This window comes from Pristiophorus japonicus, chromosome 1, assembly GCF_044704955.1.
Source record: "Pristiophorus japonicus isolate sPriJap1 chromosome 1, sPriJap1.hap1, whole genome shotgun sequence".
Taxonomy (NCBI): Eukaryota; Metazoa; Chordata; class Chondrichthyes; family Pristiophoridae; genus Pristiophorus; species Pristiophorus japonicus.
The window spans coordinates 12,438,105-12,456,524 of NC_091977.1; positions in this window are offsets into that span (position 1 = coordinate 12,438,105).

Below are 18,420 nucleotides of genomic sequence, written 5' to 3' on the forward strand. Positions count from 1 at the left end.
CCTTGACAACTCTTATCAGATAATTGAACTTGTTCCGACTGCATCCAGATACGTGGCCCACATTGCTTGCATTCACCTCCTGTGATCTTCTCCCACTGCGTCCTCAGCATGTGGTATGAGGGCTAGTAATCCAGAGGCCTGGACTATTGATCCAGAGACATGAGTTCAAATCCCACCACAGCAGCTGGGGAATTTAAATTCAGTGAATTAAATAAATAAATCTGGCATTAAAAAGCTAGCATCAGTAATAATCCAGCAAATTGTCGCAAAAACCCATCTGTTTCACGAATGTCCTTTCCGGAAGGAAATCTGCCGTCCTTACCCGGTCTGGTGTAGATGTGACTCCAGACCCACTGCAATGTGGTTGACTCTTAACTGCCCTAGCAAGCCACGCAGTTGTACACAACCGCTACGTAAAATTAGAAAAAACAGTGGGACCACCCAGCATCGACCTCGGCACTGGCTACGGACACGACAACAGTACACCCAGCCCAATCAACCCTGCAAAGTCCTTCTCACCAACATCTGGGGACTTGTGCCAAAATTGGGAGAGCTGTCCCACAGACCAATCAAGCATCAGTCTGACGTAGTCATACTCACACAACCATACCTTTCAGCCAATGTCCCAGACTCCTCCATCACCATCACTGGATAGGTCCTGTCCCACCGGCAGGACAGACCCACCGGGGGTGATGGCACAGTGGTATACAGTCGGGAGGGGGTGACCTTGGGAGTCCTCAACATTTGAATATGGACCCGATGAAGTCTCATGGGCACGGATGGGCATGGGCAAGGAAACCTTCTGGTGATTACCACCTTCCACCCTCCCTCAGCTAATAAATCAGTACTCCTCCATATTGATCACCCTTGGAAGAAGCACTGAAATTAGCAAGGACACAGAATGTACTCTGGGTGGGGGACTTCAATGTCTATCACCAAGAGTGGCTTGGTAGCACCACTTCTGACCGAACAGGTTGAGTCCTGAAGGACATAGCTGCCAGACTGGGCCTGCGATAGATGGTAACAGAACCAACATGAGGGAAAAATCTACTTGACCTCATTCTCACCAATCTACCTGTCGCAGATGCATCTGTCCATGACAGCATTGGTTGCAGTGACCACCGCACAGTCATTATGGAGACTGTTATATATGCAGACTATAGTTATACTCTCTGTGTAGTCACTGTATAGTTGCATAAGATGGAGACTTGTTTCCTGATGTACTATCAATAAGGGTTACACTGTGCATATACTACGCTGGCACCACTAGAGGGTGCAACTGGTGGAGACCGGGGTCTTCTACCCCTGTAGCAGAGGCTGTCCACCAGAGGGCAAAGCGGTGGGAGACCTGAGGGTCACCTGCATAGGTGTGCAGGGCCCAGTATAAAAGGCTGCCCACCATGCTTGTGCCTCACTCTGGAGTTACAAATAAAGGACCAAGGTCACTACAGTTTGAGTACAACACATTGCCTCGTGGAGTCATTCATAAGTACATTACAGACATAACAGGGACGAAGTCCCATCTCCACACTGAGGACACAATCCATCATGTTGTGTCGCATGCTAAATGGGATAGATTCAGAACAAATCTAGCAGTTCAAAACTGGGCATTCATGAGGCTCTGTGGGCCATCAGCAGCAGCAGAATTCTATTCCACCACAATCTGTAACCTCATGGCCCAGTATATCCCTTACTCTACCATTACCATCAAGCCAGGGGACCAACTCTGGTTCGATGAAGAGTGTAGGAAAGCATGTCAGGAGCAGCACCAGGCATAACTGGGGAAGCTGCAACACAGGACTACTTACATGCTGTAGACAAGGCTAAGCAATCCCACAACCAACAGATCAGATTAAAGCTCTGCAGTCCTGCTACATCCAGTCATGAAGGGTGGTGGACCATGAAACAACTAATGGGAGGAGGAGGCTCTATGAATATCCCTATCCTCCATGATGACGGAGCCCAGCACATGAGTGCAAAAGACACGGCTGAAGCATTTACAACCATCTTGATAGAGTATTCAAACAGGCTCATTTAGACAGACTGTGAAAATTCACAGACCCCCAAGTCAAGGCTGCTACATGCAGTTCGGCATGTTGCATTAACTCATCAATCAACTTGACATTTTCGGACCTTGGGTAGTGAGCCAATAAGGTCAAAGAAGGCGAGTTATTTTCTGTAAATTGATCCAGGTATAAAATACAGCCATTTTGACCATGTGTCTCAGTAAGACAAAGAAACTGCCAATCAGCCAGCAGCTTGTTACTCTCTGACAAGATTAAAAAGTTAAAACTACCATCGGAGTTCGTATTTCATTGGAAATTAAGAGATCTAACAATTTTGGCGCTGCGAACAGGATCGCTGAGGAAAGAAACTGAATTTTCGACATCGGACCTACATATTGAGGTAAGGACTCCTCTTTTTAAAAAAAGTACTCGGTCAAAAGTCTAAATTCGCCTCTCCTTCTACGCGATTCCGAAAGCCTCCAGTTTGCGAACCCTCCGGTTGGTAGTCGGCTCAAGGTCCCATAGACATCTAAACTTCGGCGGTGTGTTAGTTAATTAATCACCGACCTATTGATTGGCTAGCAAGCCTACGACTCGAGACCCCAGTAAAGAACTCAGTATAATGGCAGCAGGAGATAAGAGCAAAGAATTGCCTACAACTGTTAAAGGTGGGCAAGCACCACCTGAGGTTTCGCTAGATTTAATTCTCGAATAGTTGAAAGAATACAAAGAGCAACAATTCAACTTATCTAAAACCTGTATTAAGATCGAACAAAAGTACGGAACCTCCAAAGGACAATGGTCCTTGGACGAGATTAAAAGCGTCTGGGGAAAAACGACCCATATAAAACATAAAGAGCGAACTAGATGGTCCCTAGCGGTTATGGGACAGATCTGAAACCGGAATGAAATTATAATGCGTTCCCAACATGATCGAGAACTGACCAGTACAAAGGATCAATTGCAAGCTGTTTGTGCACAGCTGCGACAGAAACAGCTTGAATTTGAAAAGCTGGAAGCGGAAGTTAAAGATCTTAAAGGTGAAATTAAAGAATGGAAAAAATCATTAGGTCAAGAGACAGTAATAGGAAAAGGAAAATGTATCGGTCAATTCCCAGGGTACCCATGTTTGGATAAATTAAAAGCGCAAACCCGAAGACACGACCGAGGAATAGATACGAATTCTGAATCCTCTGACGATACAGTGACGGAGGATGAAGAATTAGGGGTGCGCTTTGCCCCATTTAAAAAAAGACGAGTTGTAGTCAAATCAGAAAAGACTGCGGATGAGGGCGGAACCAAAAAAACAAAGAGAAGGGTGTACGAAGAATACTTATTTCATGATCCGGCAGACCCAGAGAAAATTGATAAATGGTCCAAGGAATTGCCCAATCCAAAGAAAGGGGGAGTAAAAACGTGGGACCAATTGGGACCACTTAAGAAATATATATCAACTTCATCCCTGGGATGGAGTGCAAATTTTGACCATAATGGTGCCAAAAACACAGGGAAGAAAATTGCACGACAAGGTAGATGAAGCTTTGGGGCAGAATGAGCAAGAATTAGACGCAGGATGGGAGGCGATTAAACACTGGCTGCAAGCCTTCAGTACAGCTAAGACAGACTGGGGAAAAATTGCAGCTTGCCAACAGAAAGGAACAGAGGAGGTCCTGGAGTATGACGAGCGGTTTAGATGCACGTGGCTAGAACATTCGGGTATGAATAATACGGATGAGGAAATGGATGAACAAGTGTTTGGACCCCTGAAAGCAGCTTTCGTGGCAGGTCTAAAGCCAGAACTGTCCAAAATACTTAAGGTAGTGTTACCGGACTGGGAAGGTAGAGGAACTACCTTTGCAGCATTGGTGGATCGATGTAACCAATTAGACTGGGATATGGGAGCTAAAGTTCGAGCTGTACAGGCTATGGGATGGAAATCCCAGGATTCCGATAAACAGTTATTAGGAAAATTACCCGGAAAATGTCATTATTGTGGGAAAGAAGTTCACTGGGCCAAGACATGCAGGGCAAAACAGCAAGGTCGTGGCTGGGGAAGAGGACGCAGCCAGGGATACAATTCAGCCAACAAACCAGGCTTGTCACAAGATAACGATCTCATAGAAGCATTTAAGCGACTGACAATACAACAACAGAAGGAGTTACTTGGGATAGCAAAAAACGATTAGAGCCCACCCTGGCCCCCTCCTCGCACTAATACAACAAAGGGGAGATGGGCTATATACAACTGTGAGGGTGGGCGATAAGGATGTGGACTGTCTTTTCGACACAGGGGCGGAATTAACATGCTTACCCCTACAATATGGAGACTTTTTGCCGTTGGATGGTAGGGCACGTACAGCCTATGGAGTTGGGGGCCATAAAATGGAAATTAAAAGGACAACACCGGTACTTATAGGGCTGGGTCCACATGAACTAACCACGCCGGTCTGGATAGGCCCAGTAGATCAACCCCTTTTGGGAATGGACGTTCTAATCCAAGTAGATTCATCGTTGCATTTCGAGGATGGTCGGGTGACATGGTCAATTAGAACTTTGAAGAAAGAAGAATTGAAGGAACACCCGATATGGGCTAAAGATAAGAACGATTGTGGCCTACTCCAGATGGAGCCTGCGTCATTTACAGGGACCAAGCCTCCATGCACTAAACAGTATCCCATCAGTCCAACTGCCATCGCGGGAATCTTACCGGTTATTCAGCAATTGGAGAAACAAGGGGTGCTTATTAAAACGCATAGCTCCTCCAATAGCCCCGTGTGGCTGGTACAGAAATCTAATGAGACTTGGCGTTTGACTGTCGATTATCGGAAAGCTAACCAGTGTATTGATCAAAAAGCTCCTTTGGTCGCAGATCCCTCCACCATTTTTAATGCCCTCAAACCGGAACATAAATATTTCTCGGTTATAGATATGGCCAACGGATTTTGGTCGGTGCCTCTGGCACCGGAGGTTCGACAGTGGTTTGCTTTCACTGTCCAAGGACAACAGTATACTTGGACCCGGTTACTGCAGGGTTTCCACAACAGCCCTACGGTATTCCACATGGCTTTACAAAGCCATTTGCGAGAATTACCTCCCCTGTCGTCCACAGTCATCCAATATGTAGACAATATCCTGCTAGCTTCAAACACGGAAGACCAGCATGAACAAGATTTACGAGCTTTGCTGGATCACCTTCGGCTGAAAGGACATAAAGCCAGCATCGACAAAGCATAAATATCCCAAGAAGAGGTTGTATACCTGGGACAAAAGATTTCACAAGGAAAGAGAGAACTTACCCAGGTTAGAACTGCAGCCATTCGGGCTGCTAAAAAACCCACCACTATTCAGGAACTAAGATCTTTTTTGGGATTGTGTAACTTTAACAGAAATTGGATTGACTCCTTCACACAGCTTGCTCAGCCATTGAATGATATTTTAAAGGGGAAACATGCCTCTAAAGAAGCATCACCCTCACTAAAGAACAGCAAGAGGCCTTCCTGAGTTTGAAAAAGGCTTTGTATTCGGCACCGGCTCTGGGAATCCCCGACAGTGGTATGCCCATTTACCCCGTTTGTTCATGAGAAAGAAGGATATATGACAGCTAATGTTTACACAGATTCGCGTTATGCTTTTGGAGTCGCTCACAACTTTGGTATGTTATGGCGGAAAAGAGGATTCTTCACTGCAGCTGGTACACCTATCCGAAATGGAAAAGAAGTCCGAGACTTACTGGAGGCCATATAATTACCTCAGGAAGTGTCCATCCTGAAGTGTAAGGCCCATACCAAGGAAAATACCACAGAAGCACAGGGAAATGCCCTAGCCGACCAGGCAGCTAAAGATGCCGCCTCACAGGGCGTTCCTCCAGAAGAACCAACACAGATGTGCAGATTGAAAGCACTCAGGACTCTGACACGAGACCTTCAAACAATGCAAGGCGAGTGCTCCCAAGAGGAAAAATGGACATGGATTGAGGCAGGAATTAAGCTATGCGAAGATGGTGTCTGGAGACAAAGAGTTACCGACAAGCCAGTCGCGCCACAAGCGCTTATGCCTTTTTTAGCCCAACAGATCCCAACAGATCCACTCGTGGGGACACTTGGCCTCACAACAGTTGACGGCACGGTTCCAGAAAAGCTGGTGGGGTCAGGGATTTAAAAAACATGCCCAGCTGGTAACAGACCGCTGTGTGGTCTGGCAGAAAAATAATTCTGGACCCATCACGGTAATGCCCCAACTGAGGCCCCCTGCCCCTGTCGGACCATTCCAGCATCTGCAGGTTGATTATATATCTCTTCCTTCATGCCAAGGATACACTAACATTCTTGTCATGGTCGACAGATTCTCTAGATAGGTAGAAGCTGTCCCAACTAAAAGAGCCACAGCCAATCACACTGCAAAGGTCTTGTGTAAGGATTAAATTCCCCGATGGGGAGTCCTGAGTAGCATTGACTCAGATCAGGGAACACACTTCACAGGTGCTGTCTGCCAAGAAGTCTGTAGGTTACTGAACATTACGTGGGATTTACACTGTCCTTATCATCCACAATCATCAGGACAAGTAGAGCGAATGAATCGAACTCTGAAACAACGGCTTGCCAAATATCACCAAGAAGGAACACCATGGCCCCAGGCACTACCAATAGTGCTATGTAGCATTAGGGCAACCCCGAACAGAACTACAGGTCTAAGCCCATTTGAAATTATAACAGGAAGACCCATGTCGCTGCCAGGAACTAGCGATTTACGGAAAGCTGATGTTCACTTAATGAGTTGACACTTTGTTATCATACTGTCAGAACTTAACCAATGCTATTAGTTCTGTTTCCCGACAGGTATCGGCAGCTTGGGGTAATCCACCCGAAGGAGGACACGACATCATCCCGGGAGTCTGGGTCTATGTGAAAAAGTTGCATAAAGAACCTTTGGGTGCCAAGTGGGAGGGACCTTATCAAGTGTTATTGACCACCCAGGCAGCTGTTAAAGTCCAAGGAAAGAAAGCCTGGATCCACGCTTCACACGTTAAACAAGCACCCGTAACTGAAGCTGAAATCTAATAAGGACAATTACTTTTTGCGAAAATGTATAAGTGTACTGTATTATTGATTGTAGGTATTTTAGACATAGGCCTACTTCTTACTAGCCGACCCTCTGCACCAAAGGGGAATAGTAGGGTAGCAAGGGAATTACATGTAAATACCTTTTTATATATGTCATACATTTATGCCAAACAAGGTAACATTTCTAGTTGTTGGGTGTGTGCGCATATTCCTATTCACGCAAAGGGAGGGATTCCCTTGAGGCCAGTTCCCTTGAATATCTTGGAAATGGCTGAGTGGATAATTAATCAAAATAAAACAGGCAATGCGTTTCAGGATACGGAAAACTGGGCACGTAAATGGAAGTCAGCAGGTTACAATCTGACTACCTTTGAAGGGGGATACCAACCGTGCTACAATAATTCCAAACGTCCCCCATTTTTTGTTATCACTAATACAACGGGAATAGGAAGACCGGGGGAATCGGTCTGTCTGATTAGAAACATCAAAGGAGGCCAAAATATGGGGTATAGTAACTGCTCCCGGAATTATAACATAATCAAGCCACGGAACCGTCCAAACTGGGCTGATGTGGGAATTTTTAACGTAACGGGGATTCTGAATAAAACAGATGGAAAAGCCTGGACAGGCCCCAGAGTGTTGCTGACAAAGAAACAGCTAACCTTCATTGCCTATAATGGCACCTATTGAGTGTGTGGCCACAAGGCCTACCCTTGGCTGCCCCAGAATTGGATGGGATCCTGCTATTTAGCCTACATTGTGCCTTATATGTATCATATAAAGTCACTGTCGGAACATTTACACCGTCCTAAGAGAGCTATCACAGAAACAGAGAGGTTCTTTGCCATTCTGATTCCCAGGTATGGGACCGCCAGACTGGCAAGGGAATCCATTAACATGGCATCCGCTGTGGAACGGGTAGCCAATGATACCTCAGAGGCCCTAGTTAAAATCAATGCAGAAATGGTAGCAATCCGCACAGTAGCCCTACAGAATAGACTGGTCCTTAATTACATCCTGGCTGAAAAGGGAGGTACTTGCACCCTACTCGGAACTGAGTGTTGCACATATATCCCAGATAGCTCCAAAGAAATTACCCACTTAGCGGAGCATATCCAAAAGGATGTAGAAAAACTTAAGCAACCCCCATCATTCACTTTGTGGAGCGGAGCCACTGAATGGCTAGGTTCAGTAGGAACTTCATTGGTGGAAGGTTTAATTCTATTTGTTGTAATTATTTTACTTTTATATTGTTTGTTTATGTTGATTAAATGTTGTTGCGACCAGGCGGCTGTAGCTGCTGTCCCGCAGGTGAGACACCTTGCAGGTCCCAGCAGACCGTCTGTACGTGGCACAGGGGTATGTTATGCTTAAGGGAAGGTTGTTTACTGGTTGAATTAAGATATTGATTTGGATTAAATTGGAATAAGGTTAATTAACCTACTAAAACCAGACTTCCATTGTGGCCACGATGGAACTCGGGTTGGTGTAAATTTGTGTGGAAGCTACTAGTCCGGACATGTGGCGAAACACATCAACAAATTTTAGAAGGAAACTCTATTAACATGTATGAAATTATTTTGTAGAATGTTTAATCAGTGATACCTGAAGTTTTATGATTCAGTTTGTGAAAGAATCAAAGGGGGGATTGATAGAGTATTCAAACAGGCTCATTTAAACAGACTGTGAAAATTCACAGACCCCCAAGTCAAGGCTGCTACATGCAGTTCGGCATGTTGCATTAACTCATCAATCAACTTGACATTTTCGGACCTTGGGTAGTGAGCCAATAAGGTCAAAGAAGGCGAGTTATTTTCTGTAAATTGATCCAGGTATAAAATACAGCCATTTTGACCACGTGTTTCAGTAAGACAAAGAACCTGGCAATCAGCCAGCAGCTTGTTACTCTCTGCCAAGATTAAAAAGTTAAAACTACCATCGGAGTTCGTATTTCATTGGAAATTAAGAGATCTAACAATCTTCAGCCAGAACTGCTGAGTGGATGATCCGTATCGGCCTCATCCCAAGGTCCCCACCAGCATACAAGCCACTCTTCAGCCAATTCGATTCACTCCAGGTGAGATCAAGAGATGGCTGAGTGCACTGGGTAGAGCAAAGGCTATGGGCCCCAACAACATCCCAGCTGTTGTGCTGAAGACTTGTGCTTCAAAACTAGCCATGCTCTAGCCAAGCTGTTCCAGTACAGCTACAACACTGGCATCTAACCGACAATGTGGAGAACTGCCCAGGTATGTCCGATCCAAATCCAGACTGGACAATTACTGCTCCTTCAGTCTACTGTCAATCATCAGCAAAGTGATTGAAGGTATCGTCGACAGTGCTATCAAGTGACACTTACCAATAATCTGCTCACCGATGCCCAGTTCCACCATGACCACTCGGCTACAGACCTCAGAACAGCTGTGGTCCAAACATGGACAAGAGAACTGAATTCCAGAGATGATATGAGAGTGATTGCCCTTGGTATCAAGGCAGCATTTGACCGAGTGTGGCATCATGGAGCCCTAGTAAAAGTGAAGTCAATGGGAATCAGGGGTAAACTCTCCACTGGCTAGAGTCAGACCTAGCACAAAGGAAACTGGTTGTGGTGGTTGGAGATCAATCATCACAGCCCCAGGACAACACTGCAGGAGTTCCTCAGGGCAGTGTCCTGGGCCCAACCATCTTCAGCTGCTTCATCAATGATCTTCCCTCCATCATAAGGTCAGAAGTGGGGATGTTCACTGATGACTGCACAGTGTTCAGTACAATTCATAACTCCTCAAATAATGAAGCAGTCCATGCCCCATGCAGCAGGACCTGGACAACATTCAGGCTTGGGCTGATAAGTGGCAAGTAATATTCGAGTCACACAAATGGCAGGCAATAACAATCTCCAACAATCAAGAGTCTAACCATCACCACTTGACATTCAACGGCCTTTCCCTCGCCAAATCCCCCACCATCAACATCCTGGGGGTCAGCATATCCCAGAAACTTAACTGGACCAGCCACAAAAATACAGTGGCAACAAGAGCAGGTCAGAGGCTGGGTAATCTGTGGCGAGTGTCTCACCTCCTGACTCGCCAAGGTCCATCGTGTCTGCGCCTGCCGACCAAGAGCTATCTAGTCTAATCCCACTTTCCAGCTTTTGGTCCGTAGTCCTGTAGGTTACGTCACTTTCAGTGCACATCCAAGTATTTTTTAAATGTGGTGAGGCAATGAGTTCCAGACCCACACTACCCTCTGGGTGAAAAAATTTCCCCTCATATCTCCTCTAACCCTCTCCGCAATTACTTTAAATCTATTTCCCCTGGTTGTTGACCCCTCTGCCAATGGAAACATATCCTTCCTATCCACTCTATCTGTTGTGTTCCTAACACAGATGAGACTGCACACAGGGAGGTTAAAGTAACAGTGACCTCAGTCTTTATTAAGACACTCCAGAGTGAGGAACAGGCCTTAGGGGCTGGCTTATATACAGTGCTCCAAAGGGACGCTGGGATCCCTTGGGACTTCAGGGGATGAGCTCCCTGGTGGCGGAACATGGTGGTGGGAGTGCATGCTTTACAAATACACAACATCACTCCCCCCCAAAGTCAAAGTGAAAACTATTTACAAGGTGAGGCAGTCGGGAGCTTTTCTTTCCCTGGTGGACCGCCTCGGTACAAATGTCTGTTCTGGTGTGTTGGCTGTGCCCTCGCTGGGCTGGCGTGTTGTTGGCCCTGCAGGGCTGCTGGGTGAGCCTGGTCTTGCTGGGCTGTTGGGCGTGTTGGGTTCGATTTCCTGGTCTGGCGTGGTGTCGTTTGGTGTGTGTTGTGGGCTTGAAAAAGGTGGTGTCTGCTGTGGGTTGTTCAGGGCAGTCTGTGAACCGCAGCCTCGTTTGGTAAAGGGGCTTTCTGCAAATTTATTCATTGTCTAGTTTGACTACAAACATCTTACTCCCTTCTTTAGCTATCACTGTGCCCGCGATCCACTTGGGACCATGTCCTTAGTTTAGCACATACAGATGGTCATTCAGATCAATTTCCCGTGACACAGTGGCGCGACCATTGTTTACATTTTGTTGCTGCCGCCTGCTCTCTACCTGATCATGCAGGTTGGGGTGAACCAGCGAGAGTTGGTTGGAAGTCTCCTTTTCATGAGTAGCTCAGCCAGGGGCACCTCTGTGAGCGAGTGGAGTCTCGTGCGGTAGCTGAGCAGTAGTCGGGACAGGCGGGTTTGGAGTGAGCCTTCTGTGACTCGTTTAAGGCTCTGTTTGATTGTTTGTACTGCCCGCTCTGCCTGCTCATTGGAGGCTGGTTTAAATGGGGCTGAGGTGACATGTTTGATCCCATTGCGGGTCATGAATTCTTTAAATTCGGCACTGGTGAAACATGGCCCGTTGTCATTGACCAGTATGTCAGGCAGATCGTGGGTGACAATCATGGCCCTCAGGCTTTCAATGGTGGCGGTGGCGGTGCTTCCCGACATTATTTCACATTCAATCCATTTTGAAAAAGCATCCACCACCACGAGGAAGATTTTACCAAGAAACGGGCCCGCATAGTCGACCATGGATCCTCGACCATGGTCTGAAGGGCCAGGACCACAAACTTAGTGGTGCCTCTCTGGGCGCATTGCTCAACTGAGCACACACGTTGCATCGCCGTACACAGAACTCTAAGTCAGAGTCGATACCGGGCCACCACACATGGGATCTGGCTATCGCTTTCATCATTACTATCCACAGGTGTGTGCTGTGGAGATCCGAGATGAACGTCTCTGTGCCCTTTTTGGGTAGCACTACACGGTTACCCCACAACAGGCAGTCTGCCTGAATGGACAGCTCGTCCTTTCGCCGCTGGAACGGCTTGATTAGCTTTTGCATTTCAATGGGGATGCTGGCCCAGCTCCCATGCAGTTCACAGTCTTTTACTAGGGACAGCTGAGGATCTTGGCTGGTCCAAGTCCTAATCTGGCAGGCCGAGACAGGTGATTTATCATTTTCAAACGCTTCCAGGACCATCAGCAAGTCTGCGGGCTGCGCCACCATCAACAAGTTTGCAAGCTGCGCCATTTCCACCCCCGTGGTGGGCAATGAGAGCATCCGCACAGTTCTCAGTGCCTGGCCTGTGGTGGCTGGTATAGTTATACGCTGATAGTGCGAGTGCCCACCTTTGTATGTGGGCTGAGGCATTAGTATTTATCCCCTTGTTTTCAGCAAACAGGGATATGAGGGGCTTGTGATCGGCTTCCAGCTCAAATTTGAGGCCAAACAGGTACTGATGCATTTTCTTTACCCCGAACACACACGCTAATGCCTCTTTCTCAATCATTCTATAGGCCCTCTCGGCCTTAGACAAGCTTCTGGAAGCATAGGCGACAGGTTGCAACTTCCCCGCAACGTTAGCTTGTTGTAATACACACCCAACTCTGTACGATGATGCATCACATGCTAGCACGAGTATTTTACACTGGTTATACAATACAAGCAGCTTGTTGGAGCATAAAATGTTTCTAGCGTTCTCAAAAGCAATTACCGTATATACTCGCGTATCATGCGACTTTTGAAGACCTAAATTGTAACCTAAATTTGGGGGGGTCGCATGATACGTGAGATACAAAATTTGCGGGTGTGAAGTGCTAGCCAAGATTAGGCTGTTAGGCTGTTAAGCAGACCGTATCCACGCTGAATCTCGGCAGGTATCTCCTGGGCTGGATTGCAGCCTCTATTGTCACTTGTACTGTATCTTTGCTGTGGTCTAGAGATCGCCACCCACAACTCCCTCTGAAGTTTGCTGCATTATTAGAGGCTCCATCTATCTCAGCCCATGCTTCTTTTACCCGCAAACACAGTAGAGGCTGTGGCTGAACGACGCTAGTCAAGCCAGCTGGAATGATTGCTGTATCGGTGTTCGATTCGCGAACAGCTTTCACAACAGAATCCACTCGATGTTTCATGATTCGGTTGTTAAGGTCTGTATTCGATCGTTGTTATGTGTTAGGGTACTTGTTACGTGTTGGGTACTTGTTAAACTTGTTTGAAAGCCTAGCCTAGTGGCATCTGGTATCTCAAAAAAGTGACTCGCATGATACATGAGATACATGATAAAATCATGTTTTGGGTACGAAAATTTAGGGGTCGCATGATACGTGAGATCGTAGGATACGCGAGTATATACGGTACTTGACTTTTTTTCCCCATACCCAGTTCTCACCTTTACGCAATAACAGATGTAGGGGCTCTAAGAGGGTGCTTAACCCCAGTAGGAAGTTACCAAAATAGTTGAGGAGTCCCAGGAATGACTGCAGTTCCATGACGTTCTGTGGCCTGGGCGCATTCCTGATAGCCTCTGTCTTGGCGTCTGTGGGCCGAATGCCATCCGCCGCGATCTTTCTCCCCAAAAACTCCACTTCTGTTGCCCTGAAGACGCATTTCGACCTCTTCAGCCGCAGCCCTACGCGATCCAGTCGCTGGAGGACCTCCTCCAGGTTTTGTAGGTGCTCGACGGTGTCCCGACCCGTGACCAATATGTCGTCCTGAAAAACCACCGTGCGTGGTACCGACTTGAGTCGTCTCTCCATGTTTCTCTGGAAGATCGCTTCAGCCGACCGAATTCCAAACGGCCATCTGTTGTAGATGAACAGTCCCTTGTGCATGTTGATGCAGGTGAGGCCCTTCGAAGACTCCTCCAGCTCCTGCGTCATGTAGGCTGAAGTCAGGTCGAGCTTGGTGAATGTCTTGCCTCCTGCCAGCGTCGCAAATAGGTCGTCTGCCTTAGGTAGTGGGTATTGGTCCTGTAGCGAGAAATGATTAATCGTTACTTTATAATCGCCGCAAATCCTGACCGTGCCATCACTTTTGAGTACTGGAACAATCGGGCTGGCCCACTCGCTGAATTCCACTGGGGAGATGATGCCCTCGCGTTGCAGCCTGTCCAGCTCGATTTCCACTCTCTCCCTCATCATGTGAGGTACCGCTCGCGCCTTGTGGTGAATGGGTCATGCCTCTGGGACCAAGTGGATCCGCACCTTCACCCCGGAAAAGTTTCCAACGCCTGGCTCAAAAAGGGAAGGAAATTTGTTTAGAACCTAAGTACATGAGGCCTCATCGACATGTGATCGCGCTCGGATGTCATCCCAGTTCCAGCAGAATTTGCCCAGCCAACTCCTTCCAAGCAGTGTGGGGCCATCGCCCGGGACAATCCAAAGTGGCAGCTCATGCACCGTGCCCTCATAGGTGACCTTAAAACATAGAAACATAGAAAATAGGTGCAGGAGTAGGCCATTCGGCCCTTTGAGCCTGCACCACTATTCAATAAGATCATGGCTGATCATTCCTTCAGTACCCCTTTCCTGCTTTTTCTCCATACCCCTTGATCCCCTTAGCCGTAAGGGCCATATCTAACTCCCTCTTAAATATATCCAATGAACTGGCATCAACAACTCTCTGCGGCAGGAAATTCCGCAGGTTAACAACCCTCTGAGTGAAGAAGTTTCCCATCATCTCAGTCCTAAATGGCCTACCCCTTATCCTAAGGCTACGTCCCCTGGTTCTGGACTTCCCCAACATCGGGAACATTCTTCCCGCATCTAACCTGTCCAGTCCCGTCAGAATCTTATACGTTTCTATGAGATCCCCTCTCATCCTTCTAAAACGCTCTACTTGGAACTCCTTCATGTCATACAAGCCAAAGGTGTAGCAGCGGAAATGTTACAAGGACACCCTCAAAGCCTCCCTGATAAAGTGCAACATCCCCATTGACACCTGGGAGTCCCTGGCCAAAGACCGCCCTAAGTAGAGGAAGTGCATCCGGGAGGGCGCTGAGCACCTCAAGTCTCATCGCCGAGAGCATGCAGAAACCAAGCGCAGGCAGCGGAAAGAGCATGCGACAAACCAGTCCCACCCACCACTTCCCTCAACGACTATCTGGCCCACCTGTGACAGACTGTGGTTCTCGTATTGGACTGTTGAGCTACCTAAGGACTCATCTTAAGAGTGGAAGCAAGTCTTCCTCGATTCCGAGGGACTGCCTATGATGATAATGATGAGTCACCTCTTTCAAAATCCCAGGATGTCGACCATCAGGTTTAGGGGATTTACTGACTTTCAGTTTCAATCATTTCTCCAGTACTATTTTTTTACGAATATTAATTTCTTTCAGTTCCTCATTCTCGCTAGACCCTTAGTTCTCCACTATTTCCAAGAGTTTTTTTTGCGCCTTTTTCCGTGAAGACAGACACGAAGTATTTATTTAATTTTTCTGCCATTTCCTTATTTTCTCCTATCTCAGCCTGTAACAGACCCACATTTACTTTCGCTAATCTTTACCTTTTTACATACCTATAGAAGCTTTTACAGTCTGTTTTTATGTCTCATGCGAGTTTACTCTGGTATTCTATTTTCCCTTTATCAATTTTTTGGTCCTCCTTTGATGAATTCTAAAATCCTCCCAATCCTCAGGTTTACTGCTCTTTTTGGCAACATTATAAGCCTCTTCCTTTGATCTAATACTATCTTTAACATCTCTTGTTGACCATGGCGCTGCCCAGGTCAGTGATGAGCTCTTTGGTGTAAGTTCTCAGTTTCGTGTGGATAGGGCTCAGGGCTGGTCTGAGTACCTTGTTGCACCACAGTCTCTCAAACATCTTTTTACTCATGATGGATTGGCTAGCGCCAGTGTCCAGTTCCATGGCTACGGGTAAGCCATTCAATTTTACGTTTAACATTATAGGTGGACATAAACGCCTGTGCTAGCACAATGGTCTTACTGAGGGTCAGTGTCTCTACAGTCAAAAGTTTTTGTAGGATGGTCTCATGGCCAATGCCCAGTACAAAAAAGTCTCTGAGCATTTGCTCCAGGTAGCCATCAAACTCACATTGTCCTGCAAGTCACCTTAGCTCGGCGACAAAGCTCGTCACTTCCTGACCTTTAGATCGCTGGTACATATAGAACCGATACCTCGCCATCAGCATGCTCTCCCTCGGGTTAAGATGCTCCCGAACCAGTGTACATAGCTCCTCATATGACTTATCTGTGGGTTTCACCGGAGCTAGAAGATTCTTCATGAGGCTGTAGGTCGGTGCCCCGCAGACCGTGAGGAGGACCACTCTTCTTTTTGTAGCGCTTCCTTCTCCGCCCAGCTCGTTGGCTACAAAGTACTGGTCTAACCATTCGACATAGGCTTCTCAGTCCTCACCCTCCGAGAACTTCTCCAGGATGCCCACAGTTTGCTGCATCTTTGCATTGGATTCGTATACTCGTCGCCAGTTGTTGTGTTCCTAACACAGATGAGACTGCACACAGGGAGGTTAAAGTAACAGTGACCTCAGTCTTTATTAAGACACTTCAGATTGAGTAACAGGCCTTAGGGGCCGGCTTATATACAGTGCTCCCAAGGGGTGGAACATGGGAGTGCATGCTTTACAGATACACAACACTATCCAGGTCCCCCATAATTTTATACACCTCAATCAGGTCTCCCTTCAACTTCTTCTGTTCCAAAGAAAGCAGACCCAGCATCTCCAATCTTTCCTCATAGCTAAAATTCGCCAGTCCAGGCAACATTCTTGTAAATCTCCTCTGCACCCTTTCCCGTACATCTTTCCTGTAATGTGGTGACCAGAACTATGCACAGTATTCCACCTATGGCCTAAACAGTGTTCTATACAGTTCAAGCATAATGTCCTTGCTCTTGTATTCCATGCCTCGACTAATAAAGGAAAGTTGGCTCTTTGGCAATGGTAACAGATGGCATCCTCAACCAAACTTTGACCCCTGAGTGTCAGTGAGTGAGGGTGTGGGGTGAAATTGCCCCTTTTTTTAAAGAGGCCTGTTAGCTCCCCTGGATGCGCGCACATCTGCGAGGAACATTTGCGGCAGGTCGGGGTTTTAAAAGGAGCGGTGAGCGTGGCGGCTTGGCACCCAGTGTGACCTCCGATCTGCAAAGACCATCTGCGGCAAGTCGCGGCCACATCGCGAGTTGGTGCAGGAGGGTGACAGCAGTGAAGAGGGTGACTGGATTGGATGTCACCATAATCTAGGTTGGTGATTGGAATGTGGGCAGGTACAGCAGGAGTGGTAAGACTGGGGCGAGGGAGCGGTGAGAGGTTGCAGAGCGACATGATCGGGGCCCAAGAGAGGTGTGCGTTCGGGGCCCAGAAGAGGCATGGCCCAGGGGCAGCACGGGCCAGCTCACACTGTGATATGTGTGCACACTAGGGTCCATGCAGGTCTCCAGTCATCCTGGTTAACCCTTGCCATCGGACCAAGACCTAGCTCTGTCAAGCCCGTGTGGTGGGTGGTGTGCAACAGCAACCACACGTTAAAAATATCCACGCACAGGCATCTTCCACCCGTCAACATGTAGTTCAGGACCTGGAATATAAGGTCCTTCATTGAAACACCTGTGAACTCATCTCTTTTTGGCATGGAAGCAAGTCATCCTCGATACGAGGGACTACCATGAAGAAGAAGAATAAACATAGAAACATAGAAACAAGGAAAATAGGTGCAGGAGTAGGCCATTCGGCCATTTGAGCCTGCACCACTATTCAATAAGATCATGGCTGATCATTCACCTCAGTACCCCTTTCCTGCTTTCTCTCCATACCACTTGATCCCTTTAGCCATAAGTGCCATATCTAGCTCCCTCTTGAATACATCCAATGAACTGGCATCTACAACTTTCTGCGGTAGGGAATTCCACAAGTTAACAACTCTCTTAGTGAAGAAGTTTCTCCTCATCTCAGTCCTAAATGACTTACCCCTTGTCCTTCGACTGTGTCCCCTGGTTCTGGACTTCCCCAACATCGGGAACATTCTTCCTGCATCTAACCTGTCCAGTCCCATCAGAATGTTATATGTTTCTATGAGATACCCTCTCATCCTTCTAAACTCCAGTGAATACAGGCACAGTCGATCCAGTTTCTCCTCATATGTCAGTCCTGCCGTCCCGGGAATCAGTCTGGTGAACCTTTGCGGCACTCCCTCAATAGCAAGAACGTCCTTCCTCAGATTAGGAGAACAAAACTGAACACAATATTCCAGGTGAGGCCTCAGTAAGGCCCTGTACAACTGCAGTAAGACCTCCCTACTCCTATACTCAAATCCCCGAGCTATGAAGGCCAATATACCATTTACCTTCTTCACCTCCTGCTGAACCTGCATCCCAGCTTTCAATGACTGATGTACCATGACACCCAGGTCTCGCTGCACCTCCTCTTTTCCTAATCTGCTGCCATTCAGATAACATTCTACCTTCGTGTTTTTGCCACCAAAGTGGATAACCTCACATTTATCCACATTATACTGCATCTGCCACGCGTTTGCCCACTCACCTAACCTGTCCATCCTCCTCACAGCTCACAC